Here is a 24,596-nt window from a genome sequence, read left to right as displayed (position 1 = left end):
TGAGGAACTGTATTAAACGGTCATGGCACAAGAAAGGTCAAGAACCACCGATTTAGAGGCACATGTCATTGCATTCAGTTAAAATGCATTTCCTTAAAAGGTAGTTCATCAGATATATGTGACCCCCCAAAGCACAGGAATTTAGGGCACCTGATTTTTCTTTCTTAATATCAAATCAGGAGTTCTTACACTCCTGATGTACATGCCATCGTACAATGACTTCAGTGTTTAAGAAGCAAGTATGTGAAGGCATTAACACAGCTAATGGGAATTCTTCTTTGGCAGAAGTCAGAGCACAGTTGTTCACATACTAAGGACGTGTATAGTAAAAGCTCCTTTGACCTGCATGTCAGTGCAGTGTAAAGAGGCTGCTGGAGCTGTCATAGACCTCCAGCACACCAGTGCCACCTTGATGTTTTGTGAGTGAGGCCTGAAGAAGTTGACTGTTGGCTACACGGATCTAGACTGATGTTTCTCACTATCCTCTTCCTGCTCTCCTACCCACGGTGCTCATATTTGACCTGCAGGAGAAAGTATGGCAGGTGTAACCAAGGTCTTTGAGAGGAGGAGCACAAAGCTGGGGAGAGCCCACTACTGCCCCTAGTGGCTCTTCCCACGTATGCTTTTACAACCAAGTGGTTTGGTATAAGATATTCATCACAGTCTGCCATTTTCCCCATTTGTAGTAAAGATGTATGCACAGTCTATATCCTGCATGGCCAGGGAACCGTGAACTAATGGTATCAGTTGCCAGTGCCATCGTGACCACATCTTTAAAGTCATACAGTAAATTAAATACAAAAATATCCTCCCAAATTACTAAATTATAGCTGAGAATGACTTAATTTTTCTTCTAAGTTGGGTCTCTTTCTGTGTTTTGAAAAGCCCCCAATCATTCATACATATGGGGAATATTTTCCATCATTCTGAAATTTGTCAAGCAAAACAAAAATTCATCTTATTCTTTTTCCTTAGACAATATTTTTGCATGTTCACGTTCAGAATATTAAATTTAACATTTAATAGTTTTTTTTTAGGTGCAGTGAACTTTATTGATGGGATTCAAGAGAGTAGGGCTTCCTGGGCTCCTCCCATTATTCTGGGGTCTAAGATGGATACTGTGAGGGGAGATGCTCAGTGTCAGGGGCTGAGTTGGAACAGGGACTCCTCAGCAGCCGAGGGCCTCTCTCTTGCTGGGGTGGGTTGGTTCAGGGCTTTTTACTTCCTGGAGACCATGTAGGCCACGAGGTCCACCACCCTGTTGCTGTAGCCATATTCATTGTCATACCAGGAAATGAGCTTTACAAAGTTGTCATTGAGAGCAAGGCCAGCCCCAGCATCAAAGGCAGAAGAGTAGGAGTCACTGTTAAACTCCCAGGAGACAACCTGGTCCTCAGTGTAGCCCAGAATGTCCTTTATTGGGCCCACAGATGCCTGCTTTACCACCTTTTGGATGTATTCATACTAGGTGGGTTTCTCCAGTCTACATGTCAGATCCACAATGGACATGCTGGGGTTAGGGACATGGAAGGCCATGCCAGGGAGATTCCTATTCAGCTCTGGGATGACCTTGCCCACAGCCTTGGTGGCACCAGTGGATGCAGGGATGATGCTCTGGGCAGTCCCATGGGCATCATGCCACAGCTTTCCAGAGGGGCCATCCACAGATGTCTAGGTGGCAGTGATGGCATGGACTGTGAGCATGAGTCCTTCCATGATGCTGAAGTCATCAAGGATGACCTTGGCCAGGGGGGCTAAGCAGTTGGTGGTGCAGGAAGCATTGCTGATAATTTTGAGTGACTTGTCATACTTCTCGTGGTTCACGCCCATCACAAACATGGGGGCATCGGCACAAGGGTCAGAGATGCTGACCCTTTTGGCTCCACCCTGTATGTGGGCCCTGTTCTCCCTGGTGGTGAAGACACCAGGAGACTCCACAAAGTACTCAGCACCAGCATCACCCCATTTGATAAAAGACAGTGATGGGCTTTGGTTGATGACAAGCTCCCTGTTCTCAGCCTTGACTGTGCCATTGAGCTTGCGATGGGTAGAGTCATACTGGAACATGCAGACCATGTAGTAGAGGTCAATGAAAGGGTCATTGATGGCAACAATGTCCACTTTGCCAGATAAGAAGCAAGACCTGGTAACCAGGTGCCTAATACAACCAAATCCGTTTACTCCGACCTTCACCATCTTGTTAAGGGATGAAGCTGGCACTGGACAAAAAGATGCAGTTGTTGCTGGAACAGGGAGGAGCAAAGAGCCAACATTTAATATTTTAAATGTGAGGAATAGTTGTAAATTGAATGAGTAAACATCCAGTTAGATATGTATACTTGAAACAACATTTTGATGTTAAAAGAAATATACGTTGATTTAAGAATTAAGGCATACATTATTACCTAGAAAGTCCACAAGTTCTTATTTCTTTAATTTTTCTAATCTATACATAATTTCCTGTGTAAAATTTAATGCCAAATAATTTTCTTTCCATAGTACTTTCTATGTCAAAAATAACAAAACTATTCTGCTTTTACAGGATTACATATTTTATGAACTAAACCCCATGAAAAGGAAGAGAAATAAGAATATACATATTTTACGTGAAAAGAGCATTTCAGTTATATTTCTTTTTATTGCAAGACAAAAACATCATGCCAGATACAGTTAAATTTTCTAAGTATGTGTTGGGAAAATACTAATCCTAGATGAGATACTTATTATTCTGACCTCAGCCACAGGCTCATCAAAAGGGATGCTGAAACCTACTAACAGTCACTAAGACAAAATATTACATGTCCCCACTCTCCTGGAAGATGTGTTAGTGTTTGTCATGTACAAAATGCTGTCAGGACAGCTTTATATGTCCTCTCCTAATTTGTAGCTGCTAAACTCAGATTTTGTTTTTTCTGTTGATCTTCAATAATATTCACACATAAACTTTTAGGTATCAAAAACGAAATTGAGGAAATTACTACCATCACTCAGTTCTTGGATAAAAAAGAACACAATTTGAATATTGTAAATTGCATGTAACATTTTTAATGTATGGGTCACCCAACCGTATCGATATTTTAATGAATATGAGGAAAATGCTGACCACAAAATTGTACTTTCTTTTCCACTGTGCCATTTGCTAAGAGAAATCTTTTTTCATTTGCACCTAACCTCAATTAACTAACTTTCGGAGTGCGCTTTTCACTGCTTATAAGCTGTGGGCCACAAAGGGCCACTGTTAGTTAACTCCATTTGTTTAAGGGAAGTGTGTGTGGCGAGTGACTCTGATGTTTGAGCTACTGTATTACATTATATAATGGAGCCAGAGTGAGGAGATAAAGGGATAGCGAGATGAAACCTTTCCTATAATTAACCCTGAGACAATAAACCTTAGTTTTTTTTTTATCAATAGAAGATCCATATAGAAAAAGATACTTTTAAAGCAGAATAAGTAAGTAATGTGTATGCTCCTAAGCGTAGGTTTCCAAATGCCTCCTACAAATATATCAATTATTCCTCAAATATCTGTTGAATATCTCCTGTAAAACACGTTGAAGAGATGGACTCATACCTTTAATATGTGGTGAAAAAAATTCCTTTAGAAATCTGTAAGTTTTATATAAAAGCATGTACCTGCACTAAAAAATGTTTATACAAATATGATTTTAATATATCTATATTTGCTCTAAATAAAACACATGCAGGGTGTACAAATGTGGATTGTTCTGTGGGTTGTTTTTTTTAATTGTATCTTTAATAAAAGGAGGAGCAAATAAAATTTAATTCTCAGCCCAATTAGTTCCTAAATGTCATCAGTTCTCCAGGTTTTCAGATATGACTGAAAACGTGACCCTAGTAGGAGATTTCTTTTTCCTTTTTATCCTTTACCATCTTACAAAAATAGGCCTAAGGAAGAATCTGCGATAAATGTAAATATTGCTGTTTTATCTGTAGCACAAGTCTAGTATTTTCATCTATTCTGCCCAAACTACAAATCCTAGTATTATTTATTACATCACTACAACATAAAAATGTAAGTGAAGAGCCTCTACATTCCCCTGCTAGAATGCTTTGGTTCAGCCATAATTTGACCATGCTTTCCGAGGAGCGTGTGATTTCTGTTTAATTTTATTACGAGTAACCAAGAGAGACAAACCATGCAGGTAGCGATCGAAACTATGAACAAGAAAAACTAAAATTCACTTTCCAATAGCCTTAATGTGGCTCCACAGGGAGGCGATTTTGCTTAATTTAATTCTGAGTTCTCAGAATGCACCCTACGTCTTCTTCCCACGTGGCTGCAGCCTCGCAGTGGAAGAGTGTGCTAGCAGGACACGCAGCGATTAAAACCACGAATTCACAGCACAGGACGAGCTGACAGTCTCAAACACTGGAGACACGCCACAGTAAGTCCGCCCTGACTTAATGCAGCCATAAAGAAGCAACCAGGCTCTTCACGTGTATCTGGTTCATTAGGTGGTCCGCTGTGCTGTTGTACAGTTGGGTGACCACAGATGTCAATCATGTGCTGTGTCTTCCAAGAGACTTAGAAGATGTCCTACCAGATGGCACATATTTAAGGAGATAGAACTCCAGCTTTGACAAATAAATTATCTGTTTAAAAAAATATAACTGCAGTCTTTGCACCTTCTGGAACCAAACGAAGCCTTAGTTTAAAAACTGAGAAATACTCCCATCGGGGCCTGGCAGTTGCTAGAAAGATTTCCATCCCAGCTGGAGAAAGCCTAGGCCAGCCCTGCAGGACAGGAGGATTCTGGGTCCCTGGCTGGCACCCTGCCCACTGCCTGCGAAGGAAAGAGACAGTGAAATATCCTACCCTATCTAGCCGAGGAATCAGGTGACCATAGTCATCACAGGTGAGAGCAGGAAGATGCAGGAACAAGCACTGAATTCTGGACCACTGACCTTGTAGTTTGTTAAGATAGCAAATGCTTTGATACGGCAATTAAACATAGACAGACAGACATGCATGCATGCACACACATAGGCACACACACATGTACACACACATACATGCATACATGCACGTACACACACATACACACACTCACACACACACACACACACACACACACACACACGCATGCACACACTTACACACATGTGTACACAGCACACACAAACACACCATGAATCCCTGTTCATTTCACCAGCAATGACGTGCTTGTAGTCTTTTTCAAACCTAACTTTTCTTTGTGATCAACTTATGCTTTTAGTAGATGGCTCGACTTCAGCAGAACGCCTTTTCTCTGGAAAACATCAACTGAGTTATTCACCGAGGAAGCCACAGTTTCATTAGAATTCTGTCTCTGGAAGCGAATGGTGTTTGTCACAGCTGTATTCTCAAGGGTCTCTGCAGTCAGATGAACAGTATGTAGAGATTAAGTCACAGCTTGACTTCCAGGAGCCCTAATTGTTTTCCTCCTTGGGAGCTCCTTCCTCCACAGACAGATTTGCTAGCTACAGATTATGACTGCTTTAGGAGAAAACCAAACACACGGACATCACATATTATTCAAATTAAAAGTTTTCTATTTCTGCTAATTCTAAAGGAAATGAAAGATTTCTCTGGATCCCTGAAAGCAAATGGGGCCTCTTCCCTGTGTCTTATAAATAAGTCAGCTTAGCCAGACAGTAAACAAGATGACATAGTGGGACAGTGGTGGCACGCACCTTTAATCTGGCACTCAGGATGCAGAGGCAGGTGAATCTCTGAGTTTGAAGCCAGCCTGGTCTACATAGGAAGGTGTAGGACAGCTAAGGCTACACGGAGAAACTCTGTCTCAAAAAAAAAAAAAAACCAACAACAACAAAAAACAAAAACAAAAAAACCTCAACAACAACAACAAAAGTAAGAGAAAGAAAGAAAAATGAAGTCATTTTCTTCTTTCTTTTCTTTTCTTCCTTTCAGACCTTCAGCGCTGCCAGTTCATAACCACACACGTGTGTGTGTGTGTGTGTGTGTGTGTGTGTGTGTGTGTGTGTGAAATGTTTGGCTTCTTATGTGTAAAGAAGATAAACTACACAGCCTGGTGCATCCACCTTTCACAACCTGAGGTGGTTTTTTCATAGAGGCCACTGCAGAGGATCTCGGAGGCTAGAACCATTCATAGCCTACAACGGTTAAAAAAAAAAAAAGAAGGAAAAAAGAAAGGAAAGAAGTTCAACACAAGGGAATCTTCAATATAAACATTAATAGTTTCCCACATCTTTGTTTAGAGAATAGCCCGAGGATTTCTAAACTTTTAGATCTTATTCATTCCAGAGCTAGTTCACTTATGGCCACATAAATCTTGGCCCTTTAGAAGTTCCAAGATTAAAATTCTTTGGAAACTAGAGTCCCAGCTCACAGGTGATTCGTATAAAGCAAATCTGCTGCGGGACACTCCAGAGCCCGGACACGCTCTGAGATCATCCGAGCCTCGCTCTCACGTGAGTTTAGAGAACGCAGATTCAGAAAAGACGCTTTGAAAGAGTATCTTGGTAAAAGTTAGACTATTCCCCTTTAAAAATAACTAGTTTGCCTGTCTTTTTTTTTTTAATTACAAAAGAAAGACTTCTTCAGTGTCGTATAAACACTATCACCAAAAGCAGTTTGAAGTTTCAGGTTTTGTTCCGCAGGACTGGAAGTTCATGGCGGTGGGGCGGACATGGTGCCAGGGACAGGAGGCTCCACTTGGACATAGAAGGCACAGGAGTTCTACTTGTAGGTTTCTAGGACCCTCTGGATCCTTCTACTTTGCTATTCTCCCATGCTTCTCTCATCTAGAGTTCCAATAGGATGTCCTCCCCTCTGTCCCAGTTTCCTGGTAAGTGAAGGCTTTCATGTCCCCTGGAGGGGGACACCTGGTGGCACTCAGAGGAAGGATAGCAGGTTACCAAGAAGAGACTTGATACCCTATGAGCATATATGCAGGGGGAGGAAATCCCCCTCAGGAACAGTCATAGAGGAGGGGAATAAGGGGAAAATGGGAGGGAGGGAAGAATGGGAGGATACAAGGGATGGGATAACCATTGAGATGTAACAAGAATAAATTAATAAAGGAGAAAAAAAATGAAAAAAAAAAGCACAGGAGTGACCTGGAGTGTGGTGAGGCTGTATATTCTTCTTTGTTTGTTTGTTTGCTTTGTTTTTCAAGACAGTCTCTCCGTGTGGCCTTGGCTGTCCTGGACTTGCTTTGTAGACTAGGCTGGCCTTGAACTCACAGAGAATTGCCTGCCTCTGCCTCCCCGAGTGAGTGCTGGGATTACGAGGCTTTTTGAAGCCTAACCCCAGTGACAAACTTCCCACAAAAAGCTGCCCCTCCTAAGGCTTCCACAACCCAGAACCAGCACCGCCAACAGGGGTCTCTGTTCAAATTCATGAGCCTACAGGGCATTTCTCATTTAAATCCTAACACACTGTAGAGAGCTTGCAGTTAGCTCTTTCTGAGGTGAAAAGTGAAAACCATGCGCTATGGGTTGGTTGTGTGAGTGTCCCTCCAACGTCCATGTTCAAGATTTCCCCAGGGTGGCATGGTTTATGTGTGATGTCACTGAGGAGGTCACTCTGAATGGGATTTGGGGATTCCATCCATGCAGATTTCTTCAGGTCCCTAGCTGGTGAGATAGGCAATTTATTCTACCATACCATGCTTACCAGAAACCCAAAGGATGCAGCCACTTGCTCTTATGCTTGAAACCCTAGACATCAACCAGCAAAATTTCCTTTCTCTTGTAAGACAATGACACTAGGTATTTTCTTATAGTGGCAAAAAGCTGAACAATTCTCTGTGCAGAAGTTGCGAGGCAAGACATAACTGCAAAGTGTGTTCTATTGCCTGTATTTAAACAATCTTGTTTCATTTTTAGATTAGTGCTTTAAGAAGATTATCTCTAAAGTTTCCAGTGTAGAAAAGTAACTGAAGTTAATGAAAAAAAAATGAAGTTAAAATTAAAGCTACATTCCCCCCCTCCGCTGTCTCAGAGCTCCACAAACTCCTGAATTTTGTATAAAAGGTTCTACAGCTTCTTTCCTTAAATACTGCTAGTTTTTGAAATGAAAAGGCCATAAATCAATAACCACACATCCTTTATAATGAAAATATTCTAGAAGTTTCTGTTACTTGTGCCCATTAGGGCTATAATTCCACCAATATCTTCAATCTATTCTTTGCTCTACTTCACCACCCTCCGTGGTCCCTCTGACTTGTCATTTTCCCCTCCAGCTCATCCTATTCTCTGGAGTTCATTACTTTCTCATCACAGGAATCATCGCCTCATCTTTTACTAAACGCTGTTCCTCAGGGTTATGTAATCATGGCTCGAATACTTGAAGCTCAAAGGTAGAAAGAAGAGAAGGTAAGGACCACTTTTCACCACCTCCTACACCTCGTTTCCTCAATTAGTCCCATGAAGGCTCCATATAAGCAAAATAGAACACTCTTCTTTATCTGACACCCTAGGACCCCTAGAAGATACCAAAAGTTTCTAGAAATTACGCATGTTTATATCCAAGCCATCTTTCCAAGTATCTTCATCAATCTAGGAAGTATCTCAAACCCCTATCTTTTAGTTTGGAAAGTATTACTAAATTCTTCAAAAATAGCGTGAACAAGTGTGCTGACCTCGAGCAGACTCATTGTTTGGATTTATAGAGATGGCTTCCAGGTGCAACATAACAGAGTCGCAAGCCAACAGCAGGAGGAATGGCAGCATCTCAAGGCTCATTCCTCATGCTCAGGTTTGTCACGTATTCATTCTACTGTCATCACATCTTCCAAGGTCACAGGTCACAAGGGATATGAAAGCTACGCTCAGTTTTCTGGATGGAGTTAAATGTTTGGTGATACGATTTTAGACAATACAATAAATACATTAATGAATTATTTAATCAATTCTTAAATTAAAATGAGAAGGCATACATGAGATCCAAATTCCTTTATGTGTGTGTGTGTGTGTATGATTTTTTAAAAAAAGTTTATTGTGGTCTATTCTGCTTATTTTCTCAGCCTCATCTTGTGCTTCTGTGGCCTTGTTCAATCTCTCTGCCTGACTTCTCTCAGCCAGAATTTCACTTGGTATCTTTTTTCCCACCTCAAGACAGCATTTCTTTGTGTACCCTTGACTGTCCTGGACTCGATTTGTGGACCAGGCTGGCCTCTGGAATGCACAGAAATCCACCTGCCTCTGCCTCTGCCTCTGCCTCTGCTTCCCCAAGGCACACAGGTGTATACCACTGCCCTGGCTTCACTGGGTGTCTTATTGTCCCCCCCCTCCTACTTCCGGGTTGGACTTCTTTACTCTGTGATCCATAAGCAACATAAGCATCTTTCTATCATCACCTCTACCACATTACTCTGCCTTCTTAATTGCTTCGCTTGTGTGACTATGAGCACATTACAGACAGGAGCCATGGGGCTTTGACAGCTCAGCTCTTAAAATAACGCTGACCTCATGGTAGGCGAACATAGGTTAGATGTATTGTTGTTCTCCACAGAATGCTTCACAGGCACCGAGTAGATCAGTTCAACAGTTCTAATCAGGACACGCACGCCTTTTCCGTGCTACAGTTTGGATATCAAATATCTGTCAAAGGCCAGTGCGTTATGAGAACCTGGTGCTCAATGTGAGGCACTATTGCGAAAGTGATACCTTTAGAAGGCGGAGCCTACTGAGAGGAAGTTACGTGATTGGAGGATCTCTACTTCTTCCTATCTCTTTGCTTCTAGGCTGCCATGTGTCATAGACCTCTCCATACTGCTGATATTCTTTCTGCCTTGCCTTGGGCCTTGAACAAAAAGGGGGCAAGTGACCACAGACTGCAATCTCTAGAACCGTGAGCCAAGATAATCCGTTCCTCTCATGATTATTTCAAGGGCTTGTTAGGCTAATGGAAAGCTAATTAACATGCTCATTAGTTCCTTTCCTGTCATGTGAGCATTTGTCACAGCACACTCAATTCTTAAGATCAAATGACCCATCACTTAATTACAACTTCTGGCAGTTGTCATTTTCCAGCAGGGGATTTTGAGATGGGTCAGAAAGAAAGCGACTTCATCATGTTCATACAAATAGATTCTTCCTAGTCTCAGGTAGAGCTCCTTGGATTTCATCATCCTTTCCCTTGCTGGGATGTTTGAACTATTCACCCTTGTCATCAATTCCGTCATCGTGCCAGCACGCAAATTTACATTTTATCCTCATTCATAAATTAACTTTGAAGTTTAGTGCTCTGGCTAAAATGTGGAAAAATTGATCTTTATCTCCATGTTTTCTTGTCTTACTAGCTTACTCTTCTTTTTAAAAGTGTTTTTAGTTGCTATAGAATGACTGCACGTCCCCTTCACTTCCCTCACTTCAGCCTCTCCCAAGTACCATTCCTCCAACTTCTCCCATGCCCCCATTCCCAAACTGATGGCTTCTTTTTCTTTGATTATTGGATGCCAGGAAGTCTGAAGTGAAACAATCTTTCTTAGATACGGTGCATAAATATAGACTTGAGCAACGGCAGTATCAATGGACATATTAGTGTGTGTGTGGGGGGGATTTTCACAGGGTCCCACAACTAGACAAAGGCCTAGTGACTGCTGGGAAAAGGAGAATTCATCTCTCCCAGGGATCAGCCCCTTCATTGCTTGGCCAATATAGAGAGGTCAGCCCTGAAACTGTGTACAGCAAAAGTGGACTCAGCAGCTTATGTCTCTCTTTCTCTCTCTTTCTCTACACACACACACACACACACACACACACACACACACACACACACACACAAACACACACACACAAACACACACAAACACACACACTCTCTCACACATATATATGCACACACTTACACACACACACATACACACACACACATTTTTTTTTACCCTTCTTTAGAGAAAAAGTTACCCTTTTCAAGAGCTCTCCACTTATGCTCCTGGTCATAACCACCAACTAATGATCTAAAACCAGAAATGGGCTTCTTATTATGTGTTTATATGTGTTCTGTGTCCACTCAATAGCATTTGACAACACCACTGATATTTAAAAAAAAAAAAACATTAGCACTGGTATCAAACCCAGGGCATTGCACATGATAGGTAAGCACTGTACCTTTGAGCCACATCTCCTAGCCTCCTAATCATTTGTATTGATTTCTTGTTCCTTGGTTTAATAATCAGTTCTCTTTTTTTTGCCAAGCTCCTTCTTCACCGACTCTCTCCAGAGTTCCTTCTCACACTTTATCCCATCACTAGTGTACAGTATGAACCTCTCTAAGACCTTGAACTACCATGATCATCTCACTGTTTCTTAGGTCTGTGTACTCTACTGTGTGGCTCCCAGCCATCTTAACCTAGAAGCTTTGTGGAGATTTCAAATTCCTCAAGCAATTATTTATTAACTTTATCATATCTTCCTTTTCTAATGCCCTAAATTTCTCTTATCTACCCATTCCCTTTAATTCCTGGGTTAATCATCAGTGTCATTAACTTGCCTAGGCCAGAAGCCCAAGTGTTAGGGCTTCTTTTTTTTTTTTTTTCATTCAAAATATTTCCATTTATTCATTTATTTGCCCATGTGTTTCTGGGTGCAGGGCACAGCTTTGGAGTAATACCATAGGACAACCTTCAAAGGTCAGTTCTTCCCTTCCACCATGTGGCTTATGGAGACTGAACTCAGGCCCCCCAGGGTCAGCATCGCTAGCATTATCTGTTCAGCTATCTTGTTGGCCCACAGTCTCCTTTCATAATGGCAGAAACAGCAGTGGAATTTTTTTCTTAGATTTTTATCTTATTTTATATGTATGAGTGTTCTGCCTGCACGTAGGTATGCAAGTATGTCATGTACATGCAAAGCCATTAGAGGCCAGAAGGAAGCATAGGATCCCCTGGAACTGGAGTTACCATAGTTGTGTGAGTGTTGGACACTGAACCCAGGTCATCTGCAACAGCACATGATCTTAACCACCAAGCCATCTCCAGGCCCAAGTGCCAGCTCTCCGGCTGGTCCCAAACACACTCATACTGTTTACCTCTCAGCCATCACATTTGCCTCCATCTATTCTCCCCAGGGGCTACTGAAAGGAATTCCTGGGGCTCCTCCATCTCCTCAGTGAAAGGCAGTGACTGTGCACCAGTGTCTGCCTCTGAGCCCTGCCTGTCATGGGGTCCTCTCCGTCTTGACATCTGCTGCACTCTCATATTCTGTTTCTCTCATTGTCATGGGGGTGGGGTGGTGGGGGGAGGGGAGGGCGCTGCAGAAGCTACATCCTCAACTGCTCAATAAATGTTTACTGAATGAGATGTTTATTGGGCCAATCCCGTTGCATTTGCCTGTTGTTGTTGTTATGGAGAGTCACAGGATGTGGCTCCTTGTTTTGTTACAAGTTCAGGCTCTGAACATGAGGATCCCTGTGCTCAGACACTGGGCAGAGGAAGCTAAGACTGAGGACTTCACAAGCTCCTCCTCCTTTGCTGCCCAGCACAGATGGTGATAACACTGATAGGATCTTACGAGGATTAGTGAATCAACACACGAACATTGAGTTCTAGACTATTGCATTTGATAATAACAGTACTAAGTATTTGAGAGCTGTTGATTTCATTATTGCTATATTTTCACCCATTCTTTCTTCCCTTCTGTTTTCCCTCTCTCCCTCCCTCCCTCCCTCCCTTCCTCACATCTCTCATTCTTTCCTTCTCTTGCTCCTGCTCATTTGAATTCAATTTTCTTTCTTCCTTTCCTATTACTTTCCTACTTACAATCAACTTGCGACCTCCTAGCGAGGGAGAAGGACCTGCTCCAAGGAGTCACACAAACAAATGCGCCCCTTGTAAGGCGAGGTCCTCTTGATGTGACATTTAGAGATGGAGTAAACAGTTGCACTGTAGCAGTTGTCATGCCCAGTCAGGAATGTGACTGCAGGACAGACTGCTGTGGCCTGGATGTTCAAAGAATCTCCCCAAAGGCAGAGAGACGTTTCTAGGATGTCAATTACATCACACCTGCAACACGGTCCTGTGGAAAGCCTCAGGATAGTTTCTCCGTACCCAATGCCATCTCACATCCCTTTCAGAACCTTTTTAGAGCTGGTCTTTGTTTTTAATTGGAAAAAAGGACTCCAGCCTACGTCATGGGAGCATATGACTTTAACCCTCAGAGGATGATTTCTCTGGAAGGCAGGTTGTCCTACTATTTCTTCTTCAAATATTATCATAAGATGGAATTTAAAAGGCAGCATCACTGGTCTTCATGCAAATATTGAATTGCCCATGGCCTCTCTGATAGCATCAACATTTCAAAGTGATCTGTCTGTGTGTATAAGTTTGCTTTTAGTCATAATAAATGTCTAGGAAAAACTGAAAGTATGTGCTTGTTGTAGAAAGGCTTTTATTCTTATGATTTTATGAGTAATCGTGACAAGGATAATTGGTTTGGTTATTAAGAGGCTCTGCAACACTGGGATAGGTGATGTGGAATATTGTATATAGTAGACATGGAGTGATTATTTTAGAGATAAATGATGTGGTGGTTTGAAAAGAAATGGCCACATAGGCTCATACATTTTAATACTTGGTCATCGGGGAGTGGTGCAGGTGATAAGATGAGAGAGGAAGGGTCTGTGTTTGTGTTGGCTTCCTCAACATGTAGTGTGTCCATCAGAGACATGTAGCCAGTAACACTTACTAAGATAGATTTACTAAGATATATATTATAAGGAATTACCTTGTGCATTTCTGATGACTGGCAAAGCAAATCCATATTCTGTAATGCAGCCATGAGGAGAAACAACCAGGGAGGTCCTAGCATAACATCGCTTTGAAGGGCAGAGTTTCCACTTCCTCCAGTGAGCCGTGGTTCTGATCTGAGGAATTTTGATTATCTTTCTGCATGCAGTCTACTGGTTATGGAGTTTATGTTTATCTGAAAAAGGTCTTTAACTCAAAACCTAGATTAGCATTTGGTTCACTAAGTAGATACTTAAGTCAGCTGAGTAGACATGTAAAGCCGACTGGCCACCACAACTGCCTCCATCTTGGATGACTTCCACTTACATCATTTGAACTTACACTCACATGCTCAATATCTTCATAAAGATAACAGGAAAAGCCCATACATTCTACTCATGTGTAACATGAGTCACCTATCTTCTCTATGATCCCAAATGTGCTAACAGAAGACATGGTGAAGTCCTTGATCTGTAGTTTAATATAGTACAATAGAGTTAACACATATACACACAGAGACTCCTCAAGCTGACTCATGTTTTCCACATGCACATATTTTTATTGATCCTTATTGTGCTGGTAGGAACCTAACTTCCCCTTTGGCTGTCAATGTCAATCACTTCAGCTTTTGATGTACTTTCATCTTAAAGATAACAGTCCACCCACACAAATTCTCCTTTTGGTTGTGGCCTGAGCATGTTCAATCACATAACTTACTAAGAGTATCTCAACTTCTTCTTCTTCTTCTTCTTCTTCTTCTTCTTCTTCTTCTTCTTCTTCTTCTTCTTCCTCCTCCTCCTCCTCCTCCTCCTCCTCCTCCTCCTCCTCCTCTTCCTCCTCCGCCTCCACCACCACCTCCTCCTCCTTCTCCTTTTTCTTTTGAGACAGGGTTTCTTTGTGTAGCTTTGGCTATCCTGGACTCGTTTGTAGACCAGGCTGGCCTTGAACTCACAGAGATCCTCCTGCCTCTGCCTCCCAGAGTGCTAGGATTACAGGCATGTGCCACCGTGCCAGGTGAATATCTCAACTTCTTATGCTATGGAGTTCCTAGACCTTTCACTAGAGAAGAACAGCCTTAAGTTGTTCTGTCAAAATTATTTTCCTGTCTCTGAATCACAAATGTCTTATCAATACACATTCAGTTGCTACTTTGTACCCATGAGGCCTATTCACCATAATGTCATTGATGTGAGGGAACAGCACGAAATCTGTAGGGAGGAATGAGCAATTCAGCTAACTGAGGATAACATAAGGCTAGAGAGTTGGTCAGTGAGCATGTGTAAATCAAGGGCTCTGTGCTTCTTCTTCTTCTTCTTCTTCTTCTTCTTCTTATTATTATTATTATTATTATTATTATTATTATTATTATTATTATTATTATTTGGTTTTTTGAGACAGAGTTCCTCTGTGTAATAGCCCTGGCTATCCTGGAACTCTCTTTGTAGATCAGGCTGGCCTCAAACTCATGGAGATCCACCTGCCTCTGCCTCACAAGTATTGGGATTAAGGACATGTGCAATCACGCCTGGATCATCTTGTGTGTTACTAACCCCACAACAGTGTGGTGTGCCTGATCCCCGTTTACAGCTTGGAAAGGAGTCATCAGACCCTTAAAATGAAATCACGTTAATTGCTCACTCCAGGAAAGCCAGAGCAGCTCAGAGCCTTATCCTTGAGATTCTGGTCTCCCCACACAAAACCTGTTTGAGCCAGAGAATGTGAACTAGCTACAATCCCGAGCTATCCCATTGTCGCAGCACACTGTTGACATGTCTCACCCTTGTTGCTGCTACTGTAGTCATGTCATCCCACATCATCACAGCATGCCATCCAGCTATCAGAGCTAGCATCACATGACACCCTAGCCACACCAGACTACCATCAGAGCAAACTGGGTTAGCCCCCCAGCACCACACCCTACGCCATCTTCACAATACATCATCTTCACCAGGCAGTGTCAACATCATCAGCATCTCCACCACCAGCAGCAGCAGTAGCAGCAGCAACAGCACCATTTTATTCCCAGATTACATTGATTTAAAATGATATTGCATTAAGCCTATACTAATATATCTGATAGGCTGCAGATCCATCCAATTGTGAGATAAACACCTGGCAGCCTCCAAACACTGTCATTTCTTACCAGACATCATGAGATATAAACAATCACTTTTGGAAGCTATTGACCAGTTGAGAGTTTTCATATCTATGCAAACTATTAAGATAAATAAGAAAATTCATGCACCAAATAAATTGTCTGTGTGGATAAATTATATGAAATAAACTAAACTATACCAGTCTTGGGTTTTTTAACTTTAAAATTATTTTCAAAATAGTAGAATAGTTAGATTGAACACAACCATTTTTTTGTGCTTTAATTATTTCTATTGGCACAGAGCACAGAGGCACATGATAAATTCACCTTGAAAAAGAATATTCACTTCTTTAAGCATTGACACATCATCACCCTGAGTGACAAAGCCACATGAGATCGAGGCCATTGGTGAATCTTGTGGGCTAAGGATCGGATGTTAAGTTGCAAATGACAGCAGGTGAAAATTTAACTTTTGGTAGCAAAGTACCAAGATAAATATCAAAGCAGCAGTTCACCAGAGAAAAGGAACTTTATAGGAGGGTTAAATAGAGTGCAGCGAAGTGATCTGGGGGCAAGCTGTAGCCCTAAAACAAGCACCACTAGTAAATGCTATCTGATTCACACCAGCGGGTTTTAAGGGACCATGTGTAACTTATGTGTGCCCACATGAAGCCATCATTTTCTCCAAAACCCACACCCTCGTCTTTTTCTTTGTAAAGAAGATAAAGTAGCACACATACCAAAAAAAATCATTTGAACAGCGTTATAATTTAATTTGAAAGGATGATAAAGGGCTGCGTCCATTTAGAGGTGTTTCTATTTTATTGCACAAGATGGCTTACAATAAGAAGTTGGCTCCGGAAGAACAATTTGTTTCATAACAGCTGATACATTTGCTAAAATGCTTGTATGCTTGTTCTAATCACACTGCAATCTTTTGGGACTCTTTCAATAACAATAATTGAAACAATTAATAATACCTAACTGAAAAGATGGAAAAGTCATGATAGAGCTGCACAGTGCTGCTCTGCAGACATTTTATGGAGTACACGGCCTGCTTTTCGGTGACTTCCTTGCAAAGAGCTCTTTCCCATGGAGTGCTGCTTAGACAGTTCGTGGGTGGCATTGGAGGCACTGGCCAAAGTGGGTGATATCTACGTTTCAAGTGCAAATATTGTAGTGCAAAAGAAGGGAAAGTATAAAATGTGAGAGAAAAAGCTAGGAATGATTGTATAGTCTTGTAGTCCAGCACTGGGGAGGTCAAGGCAAGGACTGCAAACTGGAGGCCAAGTTGAGCCAACATACACACACACACACACACACACACACACACACACACATACACACACACACCCCATACTACAAACAAGTAAAAAATGAAGCAATGTAAGACAAAAACAGAAACAGAGTTCTAAGATGAAGTAAGAAAAAAACAAACATAGGAAGATAGTGAACATTTTACAACAATATTTCCACGGGATGGACCTTTTTGTGATAACTTGAGCCGTGAATAGATGAAGGAAACTCCTTTATAATTCATTATATTAAGTGTGGAGAGGGATGCACGGTGGGGAAGTGAGGTACTGACAGAAAGCTTAACAAAATGAAAGATGTTTACAAAGCTATATGAAAGCATGTGATCTTCTGAGTCAACTAGAGGGAATAGTAGAGCACAAAGGTGAGGAAAGAAGACAGAAGGAAATACTTGGGGGAAGAGGGTAGGGAAGGGGTAGGTTAGCCATATAGAAATCCACTAGTTTGTAAGCTTATTAAAAGGTATACATTTATCTGTTCTGTTCTGTTCTATTCATTGGTGTTGTGTGTCAACTTGACACAAGCTGGAGTCATCACAGAGGAAGGAGCCTCAGTTGAGGAAATGCCTCCATGAGATCCAGCTGTAAGGCATCTGCTCAGTTAGTGATCAATGGGGGAGGGGCCAGCCCATGGTGGGTGGGGCCATCCCTGGGCTGGTGGTCCTGGGTTCTATAAGAAAGCAGGCTGAGCAAGCCATGAGAGCAAACCAGTAAGCAGCACCCTCCATGGCCTCTGTGTCAGCTTCTACCTCCAGGTTCCTGCCCTGCTCAGAAAATAAAATGATATTTAAAGAAAAAGAATATTAAAGTGCTCAAGATCTGAAGTCAATTAAAACTTACTGCTTTTTAATTATATTGTTATAATTAATATGACCACAAAACCCCTCAAAACCAAGAAAACAAAAACTATACATATACCAAGCAAACAACAAAAGCAAAATACAAACTGTAATAAAATAAAAGCACACAGAAAATAGAATTCATTATTTTGACTCAGGATTGATTCAGAATCAAATACTCCTGAACATGAGGCCTGCCCTGGAGCAGTTGATCTACCCAGTGTCACTCTACTGGAGAAAACTGATTTTTCTCTCTCCTAGCAGGTATAAGTAACAGTTCAGTCATTAACCTTTATTCTAGTAGCTAGGTACTTTCATCCATCCATCTATCCATCCATCCATCCATTTGTTCATTCATTTATTTTTCATTCTTCATTTAAAAATGGAACAAAATAAAATATAATAAGATAAAACAAAATTTATCACATTGGTGTTGACAAGACAAACCAACAAATGAAAAGAGCCCTAGAGAAGGCACAAGAATCAGAGACGCACTGTTCAAACACTCAATACCGTAAAGACACTAAACTGGGAGCCATAATATATACACAGAAGACATGGTGCAGACTTAGGCCCGAATTCTGCTTCACTCTATGAAATCATATGGCCTTTGAGCATATTGATTTAGGAGACCTCGTTTTCCTGGTGTCTGCCATTCCCTCTGGCCTTTACATTCTTTCTGCCTCCTCCTCCTCTTCCACAGGGTTCCCTGAGTTCTGAGGGGAGGGATCTGATGGGAGACATGCCATCTAGTGGGGAGTGTTCCGAGGTCTCTTGCTCGCTGTGGGTCTGTGGGTCCCATCTGCTGGGGGAGGAAGTTTCTCCCAGGAAGGCTGAACAAGGCACTGATCTATTAATATAGCAGAATATCATTAAGACCAGTATTATTTAGTTTTACCAGAGGTCCTGAGCTATCTAGTCTCAAGTTCTCAGCCATCCAAGCTGTGTGAGGTATAGGTTCCATCTTATGGAGTTAGCCTTAAGTCAAAGCAGCTATTGGTTGGTTATCCCTTTGTGCCACTATTGCAGTAGCATATCTTATAGGACATACACCATCGTAGATGAAAGGTTTGTGGCTGACTGGGTGCTTATGTTTCTCTTATGATAGCATACAGAGTACCTTCCAGTATCAGAGACTCTGGAGCATAAAGGTGAGGGCTTTATGCAAGCACCAGCTTAATTAATATCTCCACGGTCACTGAGTTGTGTAGGTGTTGTCTTCATCAATGAGGCCTTGTAGTCAGTTTATAAAGAGCAACCTATAGTCTTGGCTACAGCCTGGCTTGTTTGGGAATTCACACAGGGAGGGCCCTGTTGGCCAACAACTCAATTAGATGTAACCCAATACTGGTATTGGAAGCTTCATTTGGTAGCAAGAGATAGCCAATTGGGACCCTGCATCCCATTATTTGGTGATTTTAATTTAGATCACCTCCATATACCGTGTGTGTGTGTGTGTGTGTGTGTGTGTGTGTGTGTGTGTGTTAGGAATTTTCTACTGTATTATGTCAATTTAAACTTATTTCTAATGGAAAAGTCTTGAGCATTGTTCTAGTGACATCTGATATTAACATCTGGTATTTCAAAGGTGCAGAATCAGGCATAACCTAGCTAGTCTGAACAGTTGACAATTTAGATGGGACTTTTGTTTATGCCAAATTTCTTACATCTCTGGAGAATGCCCAAAAGGAAGGAATATACTTCCAATAAGAATAGGATTTCAAAAAGTAAAGAACTCAATGACCTTTTATGGAAGGAAAAAGGCTACCAAGGCTCTAATAAACATGGTACTTGAGAGGAAGTGTGAGTAGATGTTTGTCAGAAGGAAGGCCTTGCTTGCATCTTGACCTTGGGCTTTGTAGCCTCTATACTTAAAAGAATATGCTTCTGCTTTTATAAACCACCCACCTTAAATATGTCATAGATTCATGAATGTACTAAGAAATGACTCTAGTACTTCTACAAGGGTCCAGATATGAGAGGAAGAATGTTTGGAGCACATGGTGGTGGGAACATTTATGGAACTCTGTCAAATTCCTAGGCTTCAGTAATGAAATGTGGAAACAGTTTCCCCACTAGCTAACTAGAAGATTAATATGGGATGGAAATGACTGATGTGGACTCTTGAAGCTGAGGTGCTAGAATGTTCTCTCTCTTCTTTATCAAGATCATGATCATTATAATCGCATCTCGGACTCATCACACTCTATTAATACCGTCTGCTGTGGGTCGGAACAGACTTGACCTCAGTTTCTCTCCGTAGATTTCATATGAACTTGCTGGCCTTGGCTGTGGAGAGGATCCTAAAAATGGCATGCTGGAGGACCACAGAGCCAAACCAGCTCTTGGATGTTGATTATCTCTCAAATCCCACCTCATCATTTCACATCGTTTCTGTCTCTGTTCCTTCCTTTTCCTCTCCTTCTTTACCGTGCTTGTTTCTTACTGACTAGAGTCTCTAAAAATACATCATTTTATTATTTATTATATTTCCTCTCTCTTATAGTTAAGTGCAAGGAACAAAATAGCTGTCTGGCTTACAAGATGTGCAGGGGTAAAGATGGAGAAGAAATTGGAGGAATGGCCAACCAATGACTGGCCCAGCTTGAGACTTGTGTTCTCACGAGAGAGAGCCCATCCCTTACACTATTAATGATACTCTCTTGTACTTGCAGACAGAAGCCTAGTGTAACTGTCCTCTGAGACGCTTCATCCAGCAAGTGACTGAAGCAGATGCAGAGATCCACAGCCAAACATTAGGCAGACCTTGGGGAATCCTATGGAAGAGGGGGAAAACAGATTGAAGGAGCCAGAGAGGTCAAGGACACCACAAGAAAACCTAAAGAATCAACTAACTTGGGCCCATAGGGGCCTACACAGATGGAACTGCCAACCAGAGAGCATGTGTAGGCAGGACTATGACCTCCACACATGTGTAACAGTTATTCTGCTGGGTCTTCATGTAGAGCAGGGGGCTGTCTCTGACTCTGTCACCTGGCTTTGGGACCCTTTCCCCTAACAGGGCTGCCTTGTCTAGCCTCAATAGAAGATATACCTAGTCACACTGCAACTTGATATGGCAAGGCTGGCTGATATCCATGGGAGGTCTCTCCTTTTCTGAGAAGAAGGGGAGGAGGGGTGGATGGAGTGGGGAGAGCAGAGAGAGAAGGACTTGGGGGAGAAGAGGGAGGAGAAGATACAATTGGGATGTAAAGTAGATGAATAACTTAATGAATAATAGTAAAAACCACGGCCATGGCTGCAGTACCTGCAGCCCCAGTCATTTTGGGAGCAGAGGCTGGAAAATGAGTGAGACTTGCTGGCTGCCAGCCTAGCTCCAGATTCAATTATAGACCCTGTGCCACAGGAGTGGAGTGGAAAGTGGTGGAGGAGGAAACTCAGCATCCTCTTCTGGCCTCTGCAAACATGTGTACACAGGCATCAGTGTTCCTTCTCCCTGTGAACCCCCATCACGTACACCACACACAGTGAAAAAAACAAAAGTGAAAAGGGAGATTCGTGTTTAGGTTAATTCAAGTAGGAGGTGTCCTGGAGAAGGAATACAGCCTCTGAAATGAGGAAACAGCTGGATCTTGGCATGTGCCTCTTCCCGTCCTTGACCGAGGACCCCTTGTCTCCCTTCAGACATGTTCCAGGGGCAGCGGTCTAGACCAGGGAGGTGAGGACTAGCGATCGAGCTTGTGCAGTCATTTGTACAAAGTACTCAAAGGCTGTAAGCCCTTCCCTTGTAGTCGATGAAGGAAAGAGGAAGGAGATGAGGGAGGGGTGGAAAATGGAGGGGAGTGGAGAAAAGAACAAAGGGCAGCCTTGGATGCTTTTGGTGTCTGGAGCTTAGGGAAAAGAGGGGAAAATCCAAGCAAAAAGAAACCCACAAATGGTGACTGAAGCGGAAAGAAAAGTAGCAGCCAAGAAGAGCCAAGGGTAGCATTTCAAACTATAGGCAGTAAATATGTCACACTCGAGAAAACGTGAGCAACCTAAGGGTGGGAAAGATCCTGTTTGATTTGGATTGTGAAAAGCACCGGTCACCCCCAAAACATGGCAGTCTGGGTGAGGTGAAAGCTGATTTAGAGTGTTTTTTTTTTTTTCAAAAGAGACTGAGGAGACAGAGTAAGCAGCAAGAATAAATAAGACCTTTGAAAAATGTGGTTCTGTTCAGGGCCAAGGGGCAAGAAATATGGAGCAATAGATAAAGAATGGTACAGAGAAATGAGGTAAAAAGGGGCTCGTGTTTGTTTTAACGTAGTGAGTACAGCATGTCCATGTATAAAGGACAGTGGTTCAATCGAGAGGTTTAATTAAGGGCAGCCAGAAGAAGGACACAGCGTGAGTCAGGGATGGCAGCAATTTCCCACATGCACCACAGAGCAGAGGCAGAACGCAAGTACACACTGTCTTCTAAAATGTCTCTTATTTCTTAGGAAGCTAAGGAGGGTCTCCTCTGAGATGGAAAGGGGGCCCTTGGGGTTTGAGAAGACAGGAGATGTTCTACTGTACCTCTTTAGGCCAGGGAGGGGAAGCGTCTTCTAAAGACTGCCACCTGAACAGAGCCTGAGGGAAGACAGTGATGATAACACTGTAAGCATTCTCTCATTAAAAAGAGAAAATGCTACACATACATAGTATGGTTTTGAATAGTTTGGGTTATAATGGTATATGTATATACACTTATATATAAATATAAATTTTTATTTCATTGCATATGGCATTCATTAATTTGAAAAAATAAAGATATTTTCTGGAATAAAATCATGTCTCAAGAATTATTAAAAACTAACCCTTGAGTATGTGTAATATCATGTTGGGAAATTTTTTATAGCTTACAGAAGTTTTTTCTTTCCCAAGGGATACCTCCCAAGCCTACCTACAGGGTGCCAGAAACAGTGAAAACTTAACTCCATACAATCGTTTCTCTACCTGTACAAACGTACATAGCACACATAACAACGACTGTAGCTAATTGGAAATAGCCACATGCCGTAATGTGCTATTTAAAACACAAATCACTTCTGAAATTTCCTTTTATTTTCAGAGTCAGTAAATGCAAGTAACTCAAAATGTAGATAAAAGTGCCAACGAGGGAGCTACCATCTTAACTTTTCCCCAGAGACTTCTGAAACTTGTGTTCTCCAGACAAGTGGTTCTCAAACTGGATTGATGACAAAAGCTACTTGGTGAGTGTCTTAATTTCTTTACTTGTTGCTGCAATAAAACAAAAACAAAAAACACCCTGAGAAAAGCAACTGAAGGGAAAAGGGGATTATTTTTAGTTCTTGTGCAAGGTGTGGTCCACCACAGGAAGGAAATCAAAGCATCAGGAAGCTGTTTGCATTGGATCTACACAGTCAGGAGACAGAGGGAGTGAATGCATGCTCAGCCTCTCTTTCCACTTGGACACCTTCCAGGATCCCTTGTGCAGGGAAGCATCTCACAACATTCATATGATCAATAAGATTCCTCAGAGGGATGCCCAGAGGCCCATCTCCTAGGTGATTCTAGGTTTTGTCAACCTAGAGTAATACCATAATAGAGATTTTGATAAAGCACGGACTGTTGGCTGAAGTGCCAGAAACTCAGATTTAAGCATGTGGGCAGACGGCCCCAGGAACATATCCCAGGTAACCCAGATGCTTCCAGACCTGGGGTTATGTTTGAAGACTGCTGATCTGGAGTCTTGAGAGAATCTGAGTGTGTAACTTCAGGTAACAGGAAAAGAAACATATCCACCTCTACCCAGATGGGGGTCTCAGATTATGAGCAGCCCTCAGTCTTTACCCACTGCACTTCCTACAACCCTTGGAAGAAGCCACTTCTAGTCAGAGTAGATCCTAGAACCAAATAGAGCTGCACGCTGTCAGAACCCTTCAGTGTATGTTAAGAATGCTCTCTTCATGTTGCATTTGCAGATAATTTAACCATGCTGTTAGTAGCTTACACCAGTTTCACCTTGCACATGACCTCGATTCCCATTTTCTTAAGGGGACAGACTTTGGTTTTACATTCCTTCAGCACCTACTTTTCTGTCCATGAGTCTGCTTGCCAACTGAGGCCTAAGGGGCCTTTTAGGAATGTCCCAGTCCACTTGTCAGGAGTTAGGCAGTAAACATGCCACCGACCCCATCCTGTTACAACAGTCCCTGCCAAAGACACAGCCACACTGGGGTCCCCTGGGTTTCTTCCTCTGCTTCAGGTCCCTCTCCATCTTTCTGTCTTCATTGCAGCCAAGCACACAGTTCTCACATAATAAATGTTGACTTCCAACATGACCCATGTCTAAGCAAGCCTGAGGTAGGTATTTTGTGATTTTTAACACAGAAAATAGGGGTTGGGAAAGGTGGGCTATTTCCACATACAATATTGAGTATCAGTAATGTATATCAAATTGCAAGGTAACTGACATCAGAAATATCTTAAACGCTGAACTCTGTAAACAAATAATAATAATAATAATAATAATAAAAGGCCCCATCAGTTTGGGTGCTTATAGAGAAACTGCCCCTATAGAGATGCCATTGTTAATTTTGCAACTGAACTTTTGGATCTAAGGCCTGACCTATGCATGTACACACATGGTTGATAAACTACACATGCTTCTTTAGGATGTGTCTTGTTT

The 24,596-nt window shown here is 42.0% G+C and overlaps 1 pseudogene across 1 annotated transcript; it reads right to left on the bottom strand.

Moving 5' to 3' along the window:
* Positions 1-1,218: 1,218 nt before the first annotated feature.
* LOC311593835 (glyceraldehyde-3-phosphate dehydrogenase-like) lies at positions 1,219-2,225 on the bottom strand (annotated as a pseudogene). The gene has a single exon. The product of its transcript is annotated as a glyceraldehyde-3-phosphate dehydrogenase-like (transcript).
* Positions 2,226-24,596: the final 22,371 nt, after the last annotated feature.

The sequence above is a fragment of the Acomys minous genome (assembly GCF_964271855.1).
Source record: "Acomys minous genome assembly, chromosome: 3".
NCBI lineage: Eukaryota > Metazoa > Chordata > Mammalia > Rodentia > Muridae > Acomys > Acomys minous.
This window is presented reverse-complemented; position numbering and strand designations above follow the sequence as displayed.